The sequence below is a fragment of the Myotis brandtii genome, unplaced genomic scaffold (assembly GCF_000412655.1).
Source record: "Myotis brandtii unplaced genomic scaffold, ASM41265v1 scaffold58, whole genome shotgun sequence".
Classification (NCBI taxonomy): Eukaryota; Metazoa; Chordata; class Mammalia; order Chiroptera; family Vespertilionidae; genus Myotis; species Myotis brandtii.
This window is the reverse complement of record NW_005370176.1, coordinates 1,396,059-1,414,692: the sequence shown is the minus strand read 5'-3', so window position 1 is coordinate 1,414,692 and position 18,634 is coordinate 1,396,059. Positions and strand designations below refer to the sequence as shown.

Genomic DNA, 18,634 nt, shown 5'->3' with positions numbered 1-18,634 from the left:
AGGGTAATATGCAAATTGACCCTAACAGCAGAAGGACTGGGAACGACTGGTCACTATGACACACACTGACCACCAGGGGGCAGACACTCAATGCAGAAGCTGCCCCCTGGTGGTCAGTGTGCTCCCACAGGGGGAGCTCTGCTCAACAACAAGCCAGGCTGACAGCTGCCAGTACAGTGGTGGTGGTGGGAGCCTCTCCTGCCTCCTCAGCAGCGCTAAGGATGTCCGACTGCAGCTTAGGCCTGCTCCCCACTGGCAAGTGGACATCCCCCGAGGGCTGCCGGGCTGCCAGAGGGATGTCTGACTGCCAGCTTAATGCCCCGGGGAGCAGGCCTAAGCCAGCAAGTGGTCACCCCCGAGGGGTCCCAGACTGCGAGAGGGCACAGGCCGGGCTGAGGGACCCCCCCGAGTGCACAAATTTTTGTGTACCGGGCCTCTAGTCTGATCATAAATTCCTAACTGGGCAGGTCATGCACGCCCCCTACTGGGGATCAAGCCTGCAACCCAGGCAAATATCCTTGATCAGAATCGAACCCAGGACCCTTCAGTGGGCAGACCAACACTCTATCCACTGAGCCAAACCAGCCAGGGCCTGAGGTATATTTGCTGCAAGCCATTAACTCTGTCCTAGAGTTAAACAGTTCCAATTTCTAAAAGAAACATATGAACCGATCATGGGTAGTAGAGCAGGTAGATTAAAAGGGCTTGAAAAAACTCTTCACCTTACTACATACTACTTAACTTTCTCAAGAGCATTCATATCTCATTTTCTCCTAATAATAATGTCATAGGATAGAAGGGGAGACTATTATTTCCTCTAACAAATAAAAAAATCTGTAACTCAGAAGTAAAATCACTTCCTTAAAGCTCCAAAGAATGCTCTAAAAAATTCCAAAACTCTTGACTCCTAATATGGTAAACTCTAATAGGTCACATTATCTGATACAATCTAAATTATTCTAGATATTTGTCATTTTGGATCCCAATTATGAACTGGTCACAAAATACAGTGGGAAGACAAAGAATATTTTCAGACTTAACAAGTGGTGAAATCAAGTCATTCACTGGCATTTTTTCTTGTCCACAGAACATTTAGCCACAAGACATTTATAAGTCTAAGTTTAAGCGATGAAACACATTTAACTCTATTAGTGACAAAATGTATTCCTAGAGATGGTTCAACTTGGTTGCTTAGTTTCCTGAGATACAAACAGCTGTCTATCCTGATTTTTTTGCTGTTGTTGTTAATATTTTTCCATTGATTTTTAGGGAGAGTAGAAGGGAGAGGAAAGACAGAGAGAAACATCAGTGTGAGAGAAACACATCAATTGGTTGCCTCCGGTATGAGCCCTGACCAGGTCCTGGGCCAGGGAGGAGCCTGCAATCAAGGTACATGCCCTTGACTGGAATCAACCCCAGGACCCTTTGGCCCACAGCCAACGCTCGATCCACTGAGCCAAACTGGCTAGGGCCTATCCCTGATTTTGACACAATGAAAAGCTTAGGGACACACAACTGTATCTAGTTTACTTTTTCCAAAGCTCTACAGATAAATACAAAAAAAAAAAAAAGCCACACACACAAAACTGTATATATAGTTCTAACACCAACAAAACTTGGACATTAAGATATTTATTAGGCTGAAAATACTACAAGTATCACGATACTTTTTTCCTTCCATAGGACTGTCACATCTTTGCATCTCCAGATATAGCCATACAGGCCTCCTTTCAATCTTCAAAAACAAAGATCTCTCCTAGTCAAGACATTCATACATATTGTACCTCCTACAAAAACTGCCCTCCCCACTCCTTCATTCTTTGCATAGCTAATTCTTCTAAGTAATTCTACTAACGTAGTTGTACTCTACAATAGTCTCTATCAAAGAATTCTTGTTCTTTATTATAACCTATAATTCTTTTCCCCCAATTCTTTCTTTTGGAAATTGCCAAATATAATCAATAATAATCACTATACTCTTCACCTACATTTACCAATATTTCACATTTCTTTCTCCCTTCCCCCACACTTTTTTTTGCTCATCCACTTGAAAGATGCAGACATTATGACATTTCACCCATATATATCAGATGTACCCCTTTAAAACAATGAACCTTCTCCTATGCAGCCACAAGACCATTATCACAGCCACCAAATTTAACATTAATATTATTGTCAGCTCAAATTCTCCAATTTTATACAAAAATGTTCTTTAAAGCTTTTTTCTAAATCTAGGATCCAGTCAAGGTTCACACTTTGCATTTGTCATGTCTCTTTTGTCTCCTTCAATATCAGCTGTATCATCCTTGTTTGGAGATATTTTTTTTAAATACTAGAGCCCGATGCACGAAATTTGTGCAAGGGGCTCGGCCCTCACAACCCCGCCTTCATCCAGAAGGACTTCCGGAAGGTGGTTCGGCTGTCCGGTCTAATTAGCATATTACGCTTTTATTATTATAGACTAGGCATTTTTTTAAATCAGCTATCCTGTTAGCATGCTACACATATTGAATTTGTCTTATTGTTTCCTCATGATTAAACGTGAGGTTAAACAATTTTAGCAAAAAGCTACAAAGATGCTGTGTTTACCTGTCTTTGTGCTAGTGTGTCCTTCCTCCAAAAATAATACATACTCCACAAGGGCAGTGAACATGACTTATGTTGTTCAACAATGTATCTCTAGCACCTTAAACTATATGTCCCATAGAAGATCATCAATAGCATTTGTTCAACAAATAAATTAATTCTCCGTAGCATATAGAACCAAAGTGCAGTATTTTCTTCAAGATGGACAACCAATATATATTTGTTGATATTAACTCATAATTAAGAGATAATGTCATTAGGATCCAAAACTATATTATGTGAATGTTTTGAAATTTAGTATAAATGTATTTTTAGTACTAGGTAAGTGCTCTTAACCAGAACTACATACACTATGATTCCATCTATTTAATGGAGAATTCATAAACTGCTATCAAAAAGTCGCAGACTGTGGCCCAGTCGGCATAGCTCAGTGTTGACCTATGGCAGAAGATCAGGGTTCGATTCCCAGTTAGGGCACATGCCCAGGTTGCGGGCTCCATCCCCAGTGTGGGGCGTGCAGAAGGCAGCCAATCAATAACTCTCTCTCATCACTGTTATTTCTCTCTCTCTCTCTCTCTCTCTCTCTCTCTCTCTCTGAAATCAATAGAAATACATTAAAAAAAAATCACAAACTGTGAATAGAGGGATTCAAGTACCCATAAAAAGAACCTTAGACCTAGCCAGTTTGGCTCAGTGGATAGAGCGTTGGCCTGCAGACTGAATGGTCCCGGGTTCAATTCCAGTCAAGGGCACAGGCCTGGGTTGTGGTCTTGATCTCCAGTAGGAGGCGTGCAGGAGTTAGCCGATCCATGATTCTCTCTCATCATTGACGTTTCTCTCCCTCTCCCTTCTTCTTTGAAATCAAATATAAGAACCTTAAACTAATGTGAGGAGACAAGAGGAAATGATGCTGTCTTTTTCTCAATGAAAATAGGTTTCTTTTGTTTCTATATGATTAAAGTATCTTAATATTATAAACTATAATTCTTAAAAAACAAAAACAAGACACAAAAACTCTCCTAGGAATAGTAAACTGGTACATATGCCAGACACTCCTCAAAGAGCTGAAAGTTTAATGATTACAACCTAATCTCCTGGCCTCAGGAAAAAAGAAAACTGACTATATCATTCAAAAAGCTTAGATGCTATAACTAAACATATATGCAAAGAAATTAATGCACAAAGAAAACTTTTTAAAATATTATAATCGTTTCTGCTATGTACACACCTTCAGGCAGAGGAACTTGATGGCAGTTCTGTTGGGGCATTCAACTCCACTCTCAAGGTTGGGTTATAGTTCAGAAAAAACAGAAGCTACAAATATGAAATTCCTCAATTTCCTCCCTACTCTTTCCCCCCTAAACCTATCCACAAAAGTATGTATCTAATTCACTTCTTTAAGGAGGACATGGTTGTTCTTCAGTATTAGAGAGATCTCACATTAAGGATTTCACTTTATCGCCCTAGCTGGTTTGGCTCAGTGGATAGAGCATCGGCCTGCAGACTGAAGGGTCCTGGGTTCGATTCCAGTTAAGGGCACAAGCCCAGGTTGCAAGGACAGCCGATCAATGATTCTCTCTCATCATTGATGTTTCTATATCTCTCTCCCTTCCTCTCTGAAATCAATAAAAATATATTTTTTAAAAATAATTTCACTTTATCATTTTTTCTCCTTTCCTTTCCTTTCCTTTTTACTTATTGATTTGAGTGAGAAAAACACTGATTTGTTGTTCCACCTATCTATGCATTCATTGTTTCAAGATTAATATGAAAAAACTAATTGTATTTCTATACACTAGCAATAAACAATCTAAAAATGAAATTGAGAAAAAATTTCCATTTGCAATCGCATCAAAAAGTACAAAATACTTAGGAATAAATTTAACAAAAAGGCATAAGGCTTGTACAATGAAAACTACATAACAACCGAGAAAGGAATTAAATAAGACCTATAGGTTTGGAAAGACATGTTCATGGATATTAACATTAAGATGGCACTATTTCCCAAACTGATCTACAGACTCAATGCAATTATCTATCAAAATCCCAGCTGACATTTTTGCAGAAACTGACAGACTGATCCTAAAATTCGTATCGAAAAGAAAACCCGTAATAGCTAAATAAATATTGAAAAGAAAAAAAGAGAACAAAACCGGAGGACTCACACTTTCCATTTCAAAATTTTATACAAAGCAACAGTAATCAAGATGTTATGATATAAACATTAAGGACACAAAAATCGTTGAAATTAAATTGAGAATCCAGAATCAAACCCTTACACTTATGGTCAATTGATCTTTGGAGATTGTCAAAACAACTCAGTCAGAAAGAAGAGTCTCTTTCACATTTACACAATGGAACACTATGCAGCAGTAAAAAAGAATATCTTACCCTTTGAGACAGCATGGAGGGACCTGAAGAGTATTACGCTAAGTGGAAGAGTTAGAGAAAGACAAATATCATATAATCTCACTTATACGTGGAATCTAATAAACCAAATAAATTGACAAAATAATTCCAAACACATGATAGCATGCAACAGACTGAGGATCCTTAGAAGCAATGGGGGGGAAGGGGAGGGGAGGAAGGGGGGGAGGTCAAACAAAGAACTTATATGCATACTAGAGGCCCAGTGCACAAATTTGTGCACCAGTAGGGTTCCTCGGCCTCTCCTGCGGGAGTGGGCCTAAGCCATCAGTCGGACATCCCCCGAGGGCTCCCATGTGTATATTTTCATTTATAAAAATGTCAACTTTGCATACTGCTCTGTAACATGCCTTATTTTTAAGTTAAAAATATATTAGGAACATCTTTCCATATCTAGATTTCCAAAACTAGATTTCTATAGCATCTTTTTATTTATTTTTGCTATCTAATATACTTTAATTGAACTACAAATGACATATAACATTACATTAGTTTCAGGGGTAGTACATAATGAGTCTATATTTGTATATCTATATAATAAAAGCCTAAGCGACTGTTACGGCAGAACAACCAGAACGACTGGTCACTATGATGCACACTGACTACCAGGGGACAGCACACAACACAGGAGCTGCCCCCTGGTGGTCAGTGCACTCCCACAGGGAAAGTGCCGCTCAGCCAGAAGCCAGGCTCACGGCTGGCGAGTGCAGCAGTGGTAGCAGGAGCCTCTCCCGCCTCCACAGCAGTACTAAGAAAGGAGCAGCGAGTCAAGCGGTGAGGAGTAGCAAGCAGATGAACAGTAAGGAGCAAGGGGTCCTGGACTGCAAGAGGGATGTCCGACTGCCAGCTTAGGCCTGCTCCCCGTCCCGGACTGCGAGAGGGTGCAGGCCGGGCTGAGGGACCTCCCCAACACTGCACGAATTTTGTGCACTGGGCCTCTAGTAAGCATATAGATACATAGAAGTGTACAATATAATCAGTACCTTACTTGAAGGAAAATAAGAGCATTTATCCTATAAACCACTGTTTAACTCTGCTCTATGTTTACATTCTAATAAATCACAAAATAAGGGATCCTTGGTCCTAGCACATTTCAACAGGATTATTTTATCTTTCCTTCTGAAAGAGACAGACATAGGAATCAAGCAGAACCCTTTGAGTTACAAGAACACATTTTGAAACCGTGTTTCAACATCAAAATATTAACTAGAATCTTATGTTCAAAAAACAAAGTGTTTACAACTAATTTACTAGCAGAAAAAAGTACTCAGTAATAATAACCTAATGTCACAGAAGTAATTTGAAAAAATAGGAAGCAATATTGGAATTTACTAAGATCCTGGAAAGGGCAACTCATTTTGATGCTGCTGAAATACAATCAGACAAATCCACCTTTTGCAAAGCAAATTCATCTTTTCCACTTCAAATTCACCTTTTCAAAAGCAAATTAATCTTTTTGCTAAGCAAATTCAACTTTTGCAAAGCAAATTCACCTATGCACTGAAGGGTCCAGAGGTTGACTCCAGTCAAGGGCACATGCCTGGGTTGTGGGCTCGATCCCCAGTAGGGGGCATGCAGGAGGCAGCCAAGAAATGATTCTCTCTCATCATTCATGCTTTTATCTCTCTCCCTCTCCCTTCCTCTCTGAAATCAATAAATATCCTATATAATAAAAGCCTAATATGCAAATTGTCCCCTCATCCAGTTCAACCGGAAGTCCAACCGCTCGCTATGATGTGCACTGACCACCAGGGGGCGGCATAGAACATGGCAGGCATCAGTGATGCGGCGCCCAGGTGGGGGGCTGCAACCTCTCGCCTACCTGGGGGCGGGGGTGATGGAGACAGAAGTGCAGTGAGAATGCGGGGTGTCTGCCAAGCTTGCTCTCACTCCCCCTGATACTCTCCACTGGGACACCAGGGTTCGCACACTGGGCAAGCCCCCGCGCTCAGGTACAAGGTGCCCGCAAGGAACCCACTCCGCAAATGTACGGCCTCTTCCGGGTGAGCTGGGCCGCAGCCACTGGGCCTGCAGGGGCTGGTCATGCTCGCTGTGGGTTCATGCAGGAGCCAATCTGCGAGGTCGGCCGGGAGAGAGCGCGCTACCTGCCTGGCTTCCATGCAGCACCACTGGGTGGACCAGAGGCCCACACTGCACCCCAGCCCCTGGCATCCGGCCATGCTCATCGCATCTCCACATGGGGATCATGCGCTATGACTCAGGTGGAGGGGGGTGCACGGGGACCTGGGGGCCCAGAGGTCAGCTGGGACCTGCCTTTCCACGCCAGACACTTGTGCTTCGATCGCTGGCCAGGTCTAGGAACCACACCCGTGCACAAATTTCATGTACCAGGCCTCTAGTATTACATAAACATAACCATAATACCTCTTGGTGTGTTTTTGTTGTTGTTGTTGTTGTTGCTTTTAATCCTCATCCAGGGATATTTTTTACATTGCTTTTTTAAGAATGGGAAGGAGGGAGGGAGGAAAGAGAAAGATCAATGTAGAGGCACATCGACTGGTTGCATCCTGCACAAGCCCTGATCAGGGCATGGTGGAACCTGCAACCCAGGTATATGCCCTTGACCGGGAATCTAACCCTTGACTCTTCGGTGCATGGGCCAACAATCTAACCACTTAGCAACACAGGCCAGGACTAATAAATCTTGCTAACCTCTATCACCAGCTACAAATTTATTTCTTGTGATGAGAACTTTTAAGATTTACTCTTAGTAACTTTTAAATATGTAAGACAGCATTATTAACTACTAGAGGCCCGGTGCACAAAATTTGTGCACTGGAAGGGGAGTTCCCCCCAGCTTGGTCTGTGCCCTCTCACAGTGTGGGAGCCACGCAATCGATTGTCCCAAAGATGTAGGCCCCACCCACCCATCCGGGGCTCCTCAATGGATTGCCCCAAAGAGGTAGGCTGGAGCTGTGGGACCCGCCTCTGCACCGCGCACGCAGCATCAAGCCCCCACCCACCCACGTGCAAGCGCAGCCCACCCACTCATGTGCGCCCACTACACACACAGCCTCCTGGTGATCGCTCGTTACAGCGTGAGGGCATCACGACTACATAGGCTTTTATTAATAGGATAGTCACCACGCTATACATTACATCTACATGACAATTTATTTTATAACTGAAGTTTGTACTTTCTTCAACCATTTTGTCAGCACTTCACCACTCCCCCTACTCTGGCCAATCACCAATCTATTTTCTGCATATATGAGCCCAGGTGTTTTTGGTTGTTGTTGTTTTTGATTCCACATGAAAGTAAAATCATATAGTGTATGTCTTTCTTTGTCTGACTTATTTCTCTTAATCATAATGTCCTCAAAGTCCATCCATGTTGTCTGGGTGATATGAAGTTTTTTAATTTAAATTTTCTATGATTGTTTGTATAGAAAAATGTTTGTATTAATAATACTTTAAATGGGAGCTGAAGGAGTTGAAACTTTTTTCAAGGTGCTCGTCTACATACATCTAGATCAGGGGTGGGCAAACTTTTTGACTTGAGGGCCACAATGGGTTCTTAAACTGGACCGGAGGGCCGGAACAAAAGCATGGATGGAGTGTTTGTGTGAACTAATATAAATTCAAAGTAAACATCATTACATAAAAGGGTACGGTTTTTTTTTTTTTAGTTTTATTCATTTCAAATGGGCCGGATCCGGCCCGCGGGCCGTAGTTTGCCCACGGCTGATCTAGATGATATAAGGTACGATAAATAAATGGCTTTTGCTGTGTTTTTAAATAGGAAAAGTCTTGACCATATTTCTAATATGAAAGGAAAGTATCAAAAGGTAACTGAAAACACAATCAAAGAAACAGATTCTTAAGTATAAGGGAAAGACTAGCCTTGAATCAGAGAAAGTACATTTCTTCTGATGTGAGGAAGGGTGCATTAATAGTTAAATTGGTAGACTTGAAGATAGCAAGCAGAAGCAGTTTATGTCTGATACAGTAAATTAGGACACACTCTTCAAATTTGTTCTATGAAGAGGCCAATTAAAAAAAATGCTTAAAAAGAAGCCAGGAATTGTAACTATGCTGCAATGCATGAAATAACTGTAACTCCCCAAAGAAACAGACTAGATTAGCAGGTCCTGAGTATGGTTCCTAGACCATACTAATACTAAGACATTATTTACCTTTTTCACTCTCATTCTCCCAAAAGTGTAGAGTGGCATTTTGAGGCTAAACATGTGATGACTTCACTCTGAAGACTTATGATATATACACATATGTACTCTTTCTATTTTAAGTTTCTATTTTAATTTCTAATACAGTAAATATTGATAGAGATAACCCACATAAAACTTCTTGTGGTATTCAATAATTAAGAGTGTAATCTGGTCCTGAAACCAAAAAGTTTACGAACCACTGCATTAGAAATACTATAAAAATGGCAGATCTTTGCAAATAACCACTTTTGTTTATTCCTCTCTAATGAGCATCAATAATACTGAGATGACAACATATATCTTCAGTCTGTTTTGGGAAAAGAAAAATCTAAGTGATGGATTTAAATAACTGTCAAAAATGGAAAAGAACTGAAATCTAGAGAAAAATAGAAAAAAAAAGGACACTCAGGAGAAACGACTTTGGGAAGGATTCTATCCCCTTGACAATCCTCATCATTAACCTAATGGAAAAAGTGCCCATTGTTTTCATTATAACCTAAATCTTATTTTAGTTTTAGAAAGTACCTGGAAGGTCATTTACTTCCTAGCTAATGTGAAAAAACTGCTTCTTATAATATCCCTAAATAACATGCTCATTAGCCTCTGCTTAAACACATCCCTGAAAGGAGAATTCTCTAACTCACCACATCTAAATGCAATTTTATAAAACATCTATTAGTCCACAAGGTTCCCACACTACAAAGTTCCTTTAGAACTATTTTATTAATCACCAATTTTAAATAAATGTGATTAAAATTACTAAAATATTTGTCAAGTATGAAAATCATGTCTATTATTAGTCTTTCCTCTGTATAGCTCATATTATCTATAAACTGAAAACACAATCAAAGAAACAGATTCTTAAGTATAAGGGAAAGACTAGCCTTGAATCAGAGAAAGTACATTTCTTCTGATGTGAGGAAGGGTGCATTAATAGTTAAATTGGTAGACTTGAAGATAGCAAGCAGAAGCAGTTTATGTCTGATACAGTAAATTAGGACACACTCTTCAAATTTGTTCTATGAAGAGGCCAATTAAAAAAAATGCTTAAAAAGAAGCCAGGAATTGTAACTATGCTGCAATGCATGAAATAACTGTAACTCCCCAAAGAAACAGTAGACTAGATTAGCAGGTCCTGAGTATGGTTCCTAGACCATACTAATACTAAGACATTATTTACCTTTTTCACTCTCATTCTCCCAAAAGTGTAGAGTGGCATTTTGAGGCTAAACATGTGATGACTTCACTCTGAAGACTTATGATATATACACATATGTACTCTTTCTATTTTAAGTTTCTATTTTAATTTCTAATACAGTAAATATTGATAGAGATAACCCACATAAAACTTCTTGTGGTATTCAATAATTAAGAGTGTAATCTGGTCCTGAAACCAAAAAGTTTACGAACCACTGCATTAGAAATACTATAAAAATGGCAGATCTTTGCAAATAACCACTTTTGTTTATTCCTCTCTAATGAGCATCAATAACACTGAGATGACAACATATATCTTCAGTCTGTTTTGGGAAAAGAAAAATCTAAGTGATGGATTTAAATAACTGTCAAAAATGGAAAAGAACTGAAATCTAGAGAAAAATAGAAAAAAAAAGGACACTCAGGAGAAACGACTTTGGGAAGGATTCTATCCCCTTGACAATCCTCATCATTAACCTAATGGAAAAAGTGCCCATTGTTTTCATTATAACCTAAATCTTATTTTAGTTTTAGAAAGTACCTGGAAGGTCATTTACTTCCTAGCTAATGTGAAAAAACTGCTTCTTATAATATCCCTAAATAACATGCTCATTAGCCTCTGCTTAAACACATCCCTGAAAGGAGAATTCTCTAACTCACCACATCTAAATGCAATTTTATAAAACATCTATTAGTCCACAAGGTTCCCACACTACAAAGTTCCTTTAGAACTATTTTATTAATCACCAATTTTAAATAAATGTGATTAAAATTACTAAAATATTTCTTTGTCAAGTATGAAAATCATGTCTATTATTAGTCTTTCCTCTGTATAGCTCATAGTTATCTATAATAATAAAAGCGTAATATGCTAATTGGACCAGATGACCTTCTGGATGAAGCCAGGCTGTGAGGGAAGCCCAGGTCCTGAGTGCCAGAGGGAAGCCAGTGCCAGCAGCCAGGGGAAGGAAGGCCTACTCTTGAGTGAATTTCGTGCATTGGGCCTCTAGTGTTTTAATAGGAACTCTTAAGTTTAAAACTGCTCTCATTGGTCACAAATGACTTCCTTACTGCTAAATACAATGAACTTCAGTCTGACCTACACTCTCAGCCGCATTTGTGGTGGCTGATCACTCCTTCCTCTCAACATTCTTCCATTGGCTTCCATTAGGACACACCCTTCTGGTTTTCCTTCTCGCTCTCTGATTATTATTTCTCAGTATCTTTTGGAGTGCTCTCTTTTTCTGCCTATCCTTGAACATTTTCTGTTCTACAAGGATTATGCTCAGACCTTTTCTCAATCCACATACTCTGTGTATGAATCTATTCACTCCATAGTTTCTACTGCATCTATAAGCTATTAGCTTCTAAATGTATAGCTTCACAAATGTCTTTCCTTTGTATCTATTACTGAACATCCCAGTTTGGATTTTCCACAACCAACTCAAATTCCTCAGGTCCAAAAGTGAACTCATAATCTTCCATTCCAAACCTGCTCCTGTTCTTGAGGTCTCGGCTTCTCTAAATGTCAACCACCAAAGTTGGGATACTTTGGAAGCAACCCAAGTGTCCATCAATAGATGAGTGGATGAAAAATCTGTGATACATATATACAACAGAATGTTATTCGGCCATAAAAAAAAGAATGAAATCACCATTTGTGACAGCATGAATGAACCTAGAGCAGCCGTGGGCAAACTACGGCCCGCAGGATCCGGCCCATTTGAAATGAATGAAACTAAAAAAAAAAAAGACCGTACCCTTTTATGCAATGATGTTTACTTTGAATTTATATTAGTTCACACAAACACTCCATCCATGCTTTTGTTCCGGCCCTCCGGTCCAGTTTAAGAACCCATTGTGGCCCTCAAGTCAAAAAGTTTGCCCACCCCTGACCTAGAGGGTATTACGCTAAGCGAAGTAAGAAAAGTCAGAGAAACTCAAATACTGTATTATCGGACTTGCATGTGGAAACTTAAGAACAAAATAAATGAACAAACAAAATTGAAACAGACTCAGACACAAGAACAGACTGGTGGTTGACAGAGGAAAAGGGACTTGGGGGACTGGGTGAAAGGTAAAGGGATTAAGTACAAACAGGGAGTTACAAAGTAGTCACAGGGAAGTAAAGTGCAGCTTAGGTCAATAATATTACAATAATTATGTATGGGGCCAAGTGGGTACTGGAAATATCAGGGGGACATTTTGTAAAGTATATGACTCTCTATCCACTATGCTGTACACCTGAAACTAATACAAAATAATATTAAATGTAAACTGTAATTGAAAAATAAAAGTTAAAGTTCTTTTTAAAAAATTTTAAAAGCCCTGTCTGGCATGCTATGGTTAGAGTTCTCAGGTTCAATTCCGGTCAAGGGCACATACCTGGATTGTCAGTTCATTCCACTGGACTGGCTAGGTACAGGCCAATCTATGTGTGTCTCTCACATTGATGTCTGTGTCTGTCTCTCTCTCTCTCTCAACTGTTTGGCAATTCCTCAAAATGTTAAACACAGAGGTATTATCTTTGTTGGGTACAGCTATTCCACAGAGAAATGTACCCAAGAGAAATGGAAACAAATGTTCACACAAACCCTGTACACAAATGTTCATAGCATTATTTAATATAGCCAAAAAATAAAAACAACCCAAATGTCAATCAACTAATGAATAACAAAATGCAGTATGAAATATATTTTGGCCATAAACAGGAATAAAGTACAAATACATATTACAACATGGATGTACCTTAAAACACTATGCTAAGTGAAAAAAGCCAGTCACAAAAGGCCAAAAATTGTATTATCCCACTTATATGAAATGTTCAGAATAGGCAAAATATAAACACAGAAAATAATTTATTACACAGAAAATAGATTAGTGGTTGCCATAAGTATTGGGAAAGGGGCGAATAAGGAATGACTGATAGTAGATACAGATTTTAACTTTAGGGTAATGAAAATGTTCTTTAGTTAGATAATGGTGATGGTTGCACAACTCTGTGAATACATTAAAATTTTTTCACTCAATTGTAGCTTAAAATGTAATATACATATGAATTATCCTATATAATAAAAGGAAAACATGTAAATTGATCATCCCTCTGCTACGCTCACCAGCCAATCAGGAGTGAGTATGCAAATTAACCCGACAAAGTTGGTGGGTTAGTTTACATACACAGGTGCCAGGCGGGGAGCAGAGTGGGAGAGCCAGCGGAGAGTGGAGCGGCTTGGGGAACTTGGCTCCCCAAGCTGCCAGAAGGAGAGCAGAGAGGGAAAGCAGGCGGCTTGGAAGACTTGGCAGAGTGGGAGGCCATGGGATGGAGACAGAGCAGGAAGGGAAAACCAAGATCACGGGGAACACCAGGAATTCTGGGAATAGTAGTTTTGGTGGCAGCCCCAGGACCGGAAGCGGAAGCCCAGAGCGCAGGGAGCACCAGGAATGCTGGAAATTGTAGTTCTGGTGGCAGGTGGATCTCCTAGACCAGGGGTGGGCAACCCCTGGCACACGTGCCAAACATGGCAAGCCAGTAACTTTTGCTGGCACGCGAAACCCTCTCTTATAATCTTCCATTTACAATTTTTTTCTTAATATCGACTTTTATTTTTCAGATAAATTCAGTGTAGGTGCATCTTAGATAAATAAATAATTTTACATAACAAGTTATCTTAAAGACCATAGACATGGATTGACGAGAGAGGGGAAGAGCAATTTCTATGCCTCTGCCTTAACTCTCCCTGCCTTCCTAGATCCGACCAGTGTTTTGGTTTCATCCACATATGCTTGTGAATCTTTGTTCTCAGTGATGAATTTTGTTAAGTCTCCTAATAAGAGTAGCCTGACGGATGAAAGTAGTAGCTCGTGCATATCTCTGAAGGTCACGAAATATAAACCTGATGTAAAATCTCTGTCATCAGTGATGCAGCAGCAAAAGTCCCACTGATAATATCAAACGGAGTCATAAAGTTTTCTGTCGGACTATCAGTGTACATGTATACATTAAAAAATAAATGTATTTTTCATCATCATATACTGTGTTTTTGTCGCTCGAATGAATTTTATTATTTCTTCAAGGTTCTTCACATACATACACCTTAAGAGATATCAAGTAGGTATAACATGTTCTCAAAAACTTAGGGTTGGCACGCAGAAGAATTTTGAGTCAGAGATTTTGCTGGTTTTGGCACGCACTCACAAAAAGGTTGCCCACCCCTGCTCTAGGCCATTTCTATTCGCAGGAGAGAATCCTCACAAGCAACTAGGAATCTATGTAGTTTATAAATACATATACGCATCTATATATTTTTATAAGTGAAAGCTTATGCCTTTAGAAAGGTACCAGAAAAAAAAGGGGATGGAGGGAAAGCAAAGGTGAGAGACATAAGTAAAATCAGAGTTTCTAGGAAAAATTAAAGGGAAGATATCCTAAACTTCCAGGAAATCTCCACCAATGAAGCAAAGAAAAAAATATGCCTCTATTATTCTGTGAGCAACAAACCAAACTGAGTTGGGGTCTCAGACAATTCGCTCATATGATTGTAAAGACAGACAAACTCCCGGATTGGAGAGGGCTCCCCTGAGGGCTCTCAGATTGGAGAGGGTGGCAGGTCGGGCTGAGGGACCCCCACAACCCCCAGTGCACGAATGTCGTGCACTGGGCCTCTAGTCTATATATATAAAAGCCTAAGCGACCAGATGACCAGCCAGTAGTTATAATGCACACTGACCACCAGGGGCAGATGCTCAATGCAGGAGCTGCCCCCTGGTAGTCAGTGTGCTCCCACAGTGGGAGCGCTGCACCGCTCAGCTGACCGTTGGGTACCAGAGGCCGGGCTCATGGCTGGCCAGCACCGCTGTGAGCCTCTCCCGCCTCCACAGCAGTGCTTCCAGCAGCCTGCGAGGATCAGGCCGAAACCGGCAGCCTGACATCCCCCGAGGGGTCCCGGATTGCAGAGGGCGCAGGCCAGGCTGAGGGACCCCACCAGCGCATGAATTCGTGCCCTGGGCCTCTAGTGTACATATAAACATGGTATGTGCTAATACATCTAACTAAAGCTATTATTTTAAAAGTGTACATTTAGGATTTGTGCATTTCGCCCGAATAGCATGGCTCAGTGATTGAGTGTCAACCTATGAACCAGGAGATCACAGTTCGATTCCAGGTTCAATTTCAGTCTGGAGAACTTACCCATGTTGCGGGTTCGATCCCCATTGGGGTGCGTGCAGGAGGCAGCCAATCAATGATTCTCTCTCATCATTGATGTTTCTATCTCTCCCTTTCCCTTCCTCTCTGAAATCAAATATATTTTTAAAAAAGATTTGTGCATTTCAATATGTGTAAATTTTACCTTAGAAAAACTTTAAAATAGAAAACACGGAGTGAAATGGAGGAGTAGAGGTATTGATGAAATAAGCCTGGGCACAAAAAAGGTTGTTATACTATTTGTGTTTTCTTTGTATATGTTTGAAATTTTCAAAAAGTTAACTTATGTGTCAAAATAACAAAGTAAAATTTTTAAATATAAACTTTCCTAACATCCATTTTTGCTGCTTTTCAACAAAAGAAACAGAATCTTACATCTCTTAAAAAGACCAGAGAAGTTGCTATCTTCATTATTCTTTTGTAATGTTATATGAAAACTGATATATGACAGAAGATATGTGTGGCAAAAATGAAAAAGACTTTATCTTAAAAATGTACAAAGAGAATTTCAACCTCCTTACAAGATAGTTCTTTACCCTTGGGTTCCTGGGTTTCCATGGTTAATGGATGTGATAATTCCTAATCAATGGGTGCAATAACCCTTAATATTGTGCTGTCCAATACAGCAGCCACTAGCTACTTATGACCATTCAAATTTTAGTGTTGTTTTTAAATACATTTTTAATAATTTTCAGAGAAGAAGGGAGAGGGAGAGAGAGAGAAGCATCAATGATGAGAATCACTGATCGATTGTCTCCTGCATACCCCCTCCTGGAGATCGAGCCCACAACCCAAGCATGTGCCCTGACTGGGAATCGAACTGTGACCTCCTGGTTCATAGTCAACACTCAACCACTAAGCCACACTGGTCAGACTCAAATTTTAGTTTTACTTAAATTATAAATTCGGTTCTCAGCCCTGGCCGAGTGGCTCAGTTGATTGGAGTGCTATCCTGTGCTCCAAAGGGTTGCAGGTTTGATTCCTGGTTGGGGCACATGCCTAGGTTGAGGGTTCAATCCCTGGTCAGGGCATGTACCGAAGGCTACCAGTTGATGTTTCTCTCTCTCCTTTCTTCTCTCTAACCATGACCTCAGATGAGGATTAAAATAAATAAATAAACAAATAAATAAATAAAGTCTCAGCCTCACCTAATAGTTAAACTAAATTATAAATTGTTTCTAGTGTTCAACATCCACAAGTGGCTATTGGCTACCATAATAGGTAAAGCAAATAAAGATCAATCAGTGCAGAAAGTTCTACTGGAGAGTACTCCTAATACATAAAAACACCCACAAGGAAACTTCCACATTCCAATTTGGGGTTGTTATACTGTATCAATAAATAAATCCTGGAAAACAGTAGAAACAAAGCATAAAAATATCAAACAAGGAATAGCATTTGTGGAAGTTTAGACTAACTAAAACAGCAAATTTTACTTTCAGAACCACCAAGCTACAGATGTTGGCAATGGCAACTCCTCAGAGGTATATTTCCCATATGTTAAAATAGATTATCACTATACTGCCAGTTTCCTAAAGTCAGATGTAAAGGTTATGATGAAATATAAATTGAACAAATTATCCTTTCAGTCAAGGGTCTAATAAAAAGGTATATTTATAAATCATGACATCAAAGCACCCACAGCAAATATACAGAATAAAATCCCTTTCCAAACTGAGCTCTGAGGCAACAGGCACATTTTAAAGGATTATTAAATATATTTTGTTTCATCAGAAAAAAAAAAGTTCATTTCTGCACTTCTAGTTCTAAAATTGTGTGTGCTTTCATCCTAATAGGTATAGATTTCCGTTAATGCCCATTAACATGATATGCAGTATCAGGAAACAGGTGCACTCTAAATTCAAATATTTTAGAATATTTTTAGTACCTTAAAAGAAACTGAAGGTGAGCAAATTGAAAATGTGAATTATACATTTTTTTTAAATTAAGGAACCTAAAAACAACAAAAAATGTCGCCTTGTATCCCCTCTCAAGCTATCACTGCAAATGCTTGCAGTGTGAATAACACTCTAAATATCAACAATAGGATGCTCTATGTTAAGACATTTAAAATCAACTCTTTCCTTGCCAAAACTACTGGGCACCTGAAACTTTAAGTCAAAATGGCTCCAATTAAAGCATTTCAAACCTTTAAAAAGGTCACTTAAGGATCTAAGTATTTGCTTTGGCCACATTAAATACCTTTAAATTCACTGTCTTTGTAACACACTGCCAAAAAAGGAATTCGAGAGAGAGAGAGAATGAAAACATGGAAATTGAAACCAGCCTGCAGGCAAGGTATACAGGAGGGTCACCTGGAATCAATCTGAAGGAGAAAGTTACTACTACCGGAGCATCTGGAGACAAATTAAATCAGGCACTATTTACATATTTCTAGTTATGTACTGACCTCACATACACTTTCTTACGTTACACACAGACCCATCGAGGTTTCCACATCTGAATTAGTAAACAGGGTCTACCTTTAACTGAAGTTACATGCTTTCAAGAACAGAATAACATCCCATATCCTTTTTTCCCCATTGTTCACGAACCCTCCCCGTTCGTCAAAATCACCCCGATAAACCCATCTGTCCCCCTCGAGTTGCTTCCAGAACAAAAATTCTAGCCACCAAGGACGCCAGGTTGTAAAACACAGAGTTCAGAGTTCTGGCACTACCACGATGAGTTAAGAAATCTCGGCGAATTAGTCCCAATCCCAGCTCAAACCATCACGACCTCAGTTGTAAAAAAAAAAAGAATCAATTAATACAAATCGGCATCCCGAGCAGGAATCGGAGGTGGACTGAATGACACAGAACAACTGCCTCCGACTGCTGGTGCGCTCCAAGCGCGAGGTGCCTCCTCCCCACCCCACACTTGCACCTCGGCCCCTCGGAGCTCTCGGGGTCTGCTCCCGGGCTCCACTCAGTGTTCCCCGTACCCCCGCATCCACCCTGCCCTTCCATTGTACCCCCTTCCTCCAATTCCATGCACTCCCTCCCCCCCCCCCGCCCCAGCCAGCCCCCCC

General features: G+C 40.0%; 1 protein-coding gene and 1 pseudogene across 3 annotated transcripts in view; one reads left to right on the top strand and one right to left on the bottom strand.

Annotated features, from left to right (window-relative positions):
* The window catches only part of LOC102243798, a 15,930-nt pseudogene extending 14,880 nt beyond the window's left edge, over window positions 1-1,050 (top strand).
* Window positions 1-18,634, bottom strand: part of MTF2 (metal response element binding transcription factor 2) — a 75,092-nt gene that overhangs the window by 55,728 nt on the left and 730 nt on the right. The gene's annotated exons all lie outside the window — the stretch shown is intronic.